Genomic DNA, 5761 nt, shown 5'->3' on the forward strand with positions numbered 1-5761 from the left:
AAAGTGCAGAAATATGGTAGTTGCTGGATTTAACAGTGTTATTTATATGTGGTCTAAGGAAAGTGTCAAATCGAGGTTGACACCTAGGATTCTTACCAAATTCAATGTAGTTAATGTTGTTCCAGAGAATATAATTTTAGAATCATTTTTAAATTTTCCAGTTTGTTTCCTAGATCCAAATAAGATAGCTTTTGTTTTGTTTGGGTTAAGAAGAAGTTCATTTTTTAGAAATCATTTTTTGACAGCATTAGTACATTCAGTGATTTTGGTTATGTTATCATTTCCTGGATTAATAAAAGTATATTTTTGGGTACTATCTGCATATTGATGATGATTTGTGTCATGTTTAGCTATAATACAATATACGGGTAAAACAAACATTAAAAATAAAAGAGGGTCTAATACACCTTGTGGTACTCCTGTTAAACTTGCTGACTATCTAGATTTTGTTAAGTCAATAGAAACAGCAGGTTTTGAGAGTACAAGTACGATGTCAAGCATTTTAGTGCAATATCTGTGGCACCAAATTCATATTTTATATGAGCAATTAGCAGATTGTGATTGGTTGTATCAAATCAAGTCCAGAGAGAAGAATGGTGGTTAAAGCATCATCAATGTTTAACAGGATGTCATTGCACATCTTTAGAAATCCTGTTTCTGTTGAGTGGTGATTAGACTTATAACTAGATTGAAAAAGATTGAAGTTTACAGTTGTAGTTACATAGTTAAGAAGCCGAGATAAAGCAAGCATTTCAAGGATTTTGTATTATGTATTGAGATTTGATATGGGATGCAGATTAGTGAGTTCAAATACTGTGTCTCCAGATTTTAGGGGAATCAGTGTAATTTGAGCAACCTTGTATGAGGCTGGAAAATTTCCAGATTTGAATGAGAGGTCAACAAAGTGAGATATAATTGGACTAAATAATTCTGAACATTATTTATGAATGTTTGTTGGAATAGTATCAAGTGGAGATGTCTTAGGTTTGAGAGTTTTGATTACATGCGAAACATCAGTGGAAGTGACTGTACCAAATGTTATAAAAATATCTGCAATATCATAAACTTTGGTCTGAAAAAACTTTTTAGACCCAATTTTATGGTTGTCTCATCTAACATATACATGAAGACAAGACTTCTAAAGTATTGTTTTAAAGATAAAAAACTAAGTTTATAAAAGTTTAAGGTTAAGGGTAAAATTATTGATAAAATTATTAATATAGGTGAGAAATAACACAGGAGAGAAGATGGTTCTGTGTTCATCATCCAAGGCAGGAAACAATGTAACACAGGTTTAAATCTATGCCAGCCTATTGATTAAAAAGGAGTGCAAGGTTAGCCTACAAAAATTTTAAAAGCTATATGTTTAAACTATATGCCCAAGAGGTTTTCTGGTTATACTTGATTACATGTTACCAGTAGCTAGGTGATAATGATGATCTTGATCATGACCTGACTTATAGTATTTAGTTTTATATTTTTGATTATTCTTATAATTGGTTGATTAATCAGCGTTAGTATAGCCTTTTTTGTCCATCAGTATCAGCATTGCCCAAAAATAAGCAATTGGTACATCACTAATATATATATTTTAATAAAAAGATTGCCTGCCGTATAGTAAACAACCGGGGTTGATATTTGAGCAGTACCGGGGCCGGGTTTGATAAAATAAACCCGGGACCGGGTTTATAACCGGGACTGCATAAATATTTATACATCCTTAAGTATATATATTTTTTCAAAATTTATGTTTGATTTTGTATATATATGCATTTATAAACATCATTATGATCAACATAATCATCATCATTATCATCATCATCATCAGCAGCAGCAGCAGCAGCAACAGGCTTTAGCCTTCCTCTTTTATGCTGTTTCTCTAATCATCGTCAATGCTCAAACAAGCTATCATCTCTATTACAATAAACCAAAACTCATTCTTGCTTGGCTCCTTATTCAATAAGTTGCATCATTTTACTGTCCCTATTTATTAAATACTGGCATAAATATATGCCAGAATTTAATAAATAGTAAATGTAAGTATAAAATTATAATATATGAAGAATTATAAATTTATTTCTAGCCCCAGCTATCAACCCCTTCTAAATCTTACAATTTTGCCAGGGCCTGATTTGCAAATCAGTCTCATTTTTAGCCAGGGCCAGGACCCTGGCTAAAAGTTGATGATTTTACAAATTTAATGATTAAACAAATTTGTATATGAAATTGCTTTTTTTAACTAATTAAAATAATAAAAATCATCTTTAAAAAAGTTTATTAAATTTGTAGTATAAATATATTATTAATTAAAGTCTCTTAAAGTTGTTAATGATTGCGCCGAAAGAGGGGTGAAGTTAGTACAAGACTTTAATGCTGTCTTAACAAAAGATGAAGAGCAGCAAAAGTATGTGCTAAATTTAGTTGCAGAAAACATGGCTGTCTTACCAGATGCAAAAAAATCAACATTGAGTGCTAAACAAACCAGGCGACAATGAGCAGCTGTTGTTGTTTAATGTTGTTTAATGTTGTTTAATAAAAGTTATTATGTGTAATAAGAGCTTTATTTTCATTTTTATTTTGTTAAAATCGAACGGTAAATAACCAAAATGTGTACAGAAAACGAAGGTCAATATTTTACTGAACTTTTGAAAATTCCAATTTTAGAGGGGTATAAAGATCACCCCAGCGCGACCTCTAAATATTAACCGATTTGGCTGATTTTTTTGGTACAATGTTTTCTTTCATAAATGAACACATTTAGACCTTAGGAATAACAAAAAGTAAAAAAAAGTTTTTTTGGATCACCCTAATATATATATATATATATATATATATATATATATATATATATATATATATATATATATATATATATATATATATATATATATATATATATATATATATATATATATAATGTATATATATATATGTATATATATATATATGTATATATATATGTATATATTATATACATATATATATATTATATATATATATATATATATATATATATATATATATATATATATATATATATATATATATATATTATATATAAAATTTAAGCGACATCTTTAATAGTATGTGTAATAATATTATAAGCATTAAAACATCATATATGGTATCATACTATTTATTTCTTTTTTAAGTAATATTATAAGTAATATATAAGTTATATTGGTGAAACAAGAAAAAGATTTCCACACGAATTCAAGAACATAAAAATAATGTTACAAAAGCCAACTGGGATACATCTGGAATAGTAGAACATTCACAACATTGCAATGGTAAAACAAACTGGGAGAACCCTAAAACGCTTTCTGTTATTTCAAACAACTACACAAGAAAAATTTGTGAGGCTATTGAAATACAACGTGTACAATGTTCAAAACCTAAAGAAAATGTTTTAAATCGTGGCAATGGCAATTTGGTGATGACTCACCATTGGAAACCATTTTTTGTAAAATTAAAAAATGTTGAATATCTGACGTTGCAATGACATCATTTAGTTACGTTTATTATAATTTTTAAATGGTTTTTTTTTAATGGTTTTATTAGTTTGATAATGGCTCTCACTATATGAGCCGAAATATTACTTAAAAAAAGAAATAAATAGTATGATACCGTATATGATGTTTTAATGCTTATAATATATTATATATATATATATATATATATATATATATATATATATATATATATATATATATATATATATATATATATATATATATATATATATAGAACCCTTAGATGTTGTCCGAAAGTTTTTTCGATATTTTGTTGACAAAAAGTAAAAATTAAAATGCAAGACCGGAATTTTTTTTTTTAATAATGATAGACTGCCTGCCCCAACCAAACCCTCAGTCGATGTAGCAGCACTCCCTTGCGGGTCAGGCTATTTGTCAGTCGATGTAGCAGCACTCCCTTGCGAGTCAGGCTATTTGTCAGTCGATGTAGCAGCACTCCCTTGCGAGTCAGGCTATTTGTCAGTCGATGTAGCAGCACTCCCTTGCGAGTCAGGCTATAAGATAGTCGATGTAGCAACACTCCGCGCATGATTTACAGTAAAAAAAATAAAAATAAAAACATTTTATTAAAAAAAATAAAAATAAAAACATTTTTTTAAAAAAATAAAAATAAAAACATTGTTTATATTGTTAAAAACATTCAAAATGTTATAAAAACATTCAGAATGTTTTTAAAAACATTCTGGTCAATTAAATTTGCGTTTTTGTGGTTTTTTTAAAAAACGATTAATTTGTAATTAAATTAATGGTTTTTACTTTCGTCCAACACGGAAATGTTGGACGAAAGTCAAAAGTAATTAAAAGTGACGTATGTGTTGGCGTAAGAATCACTTTTTTCCTTCCGCTCTTCCTAAAGCCAACAAACTTTAGAACTATATATATATATTATATATATATATATATATATATATATATATATATATATATATATTATATATATATATATATTATATACATATATGAAGACCTTAGTGGAAAAACCAGCGTTGTCACATTTAAAAAGTATTGAGAAAGTATTTGTTGATCATTAATAAATGTCTTTATTTAAAGCAAAGAGAAAAAAATTTTTGTATAAAAAATTACAAAATGTTTTGTTTTGAATAAATTTTAAATAAAATAATTATAATATAAATTTTTTTAAATTGCTTAGTTTCATTTGCTTTAAATAAAGACTTTTATTAATGATCAATAAATACTTTCTCAATACTTTTTAAATGTGACAACGCCGGTTTTTCCACTGAGGTCTTCATATATTATATATATATATATATATATATATATATATATATATATATATATATATATATATATATATATATATATATATATATATATATATATATATATATATAGTTCTATAGTTTGTTGCGTTTGGGAAGCACGGAAGGAAAAAAGTGATTCTTACGCCAACATATACGTCACTTTTAATTACTTTTGACTTTCGTCCAACATTTGCGTGTTGGATGAAAGTTAAAACCATCAATTTAATTGCAAATTAATTGTTTTATAAAATAATCACAAAAATGCAAATTTAATTGACCAGAATGTTTTTAAAAACATTCTGAAGTTTTTAAAACATTCTGAATGTTTTTAAAACATTCTGAATGTTTTTAACAATATAAACAATGTTTTTTTTTTTTTTTTTAATAAAATGTTTTAATTTTTATTTTTTTTAATAAAATGTTTTTATTTTTATTTTTTTTACTGTAAATCATGCGCGGAGTGTTGCTACATCGACTATCTTATAGCCTGACTCGCAAGGGAGTGCTGCTACATCGACTGACAAACAACCTGACTTGCAAGGAAGTGCTGCTACATCAACTGAAAAATAGCCCTGACTCGCAAGGGAGTGCTGCTACATCGACTGACAAAGAGCCTGACCCGCAAGGGAGTGCTGCTACATCGACTGAGGGTTTGGTTGGGGCAGGCAGTCTATCATTAATAAAAAAAAAAAAATTCTGGTCTTGCATTTTAATTTTTACTTTTTGTCAACAAAATATGGAAAAAACTTTCGGACAATATATAAGGGTTCTATATATATGTATTTATATATATATATATATATATATATATATATATATATATATATATATATATGTATATATATATATATATATGTATATATATATATGTATATATATATATATATATATATATATATATATATATATATATATATATATATATATATATATATATATATATATATATATATATATATATAATCT

Source organism: Hydra vulgaris, chromosome 05 (genome assembly GCF_038396675.1).
Source record: "Hydra vulgaris chromosome 05, alternate assembly HydraT2T_AEP".
In the NCBI taxonomy this organism is placed as follows: Eukaryota; Metazoa; Cnidaria; class Hydrozoa; order Anthoathecata; family Hydridae; genus Hydra; species Hydra vulgaris.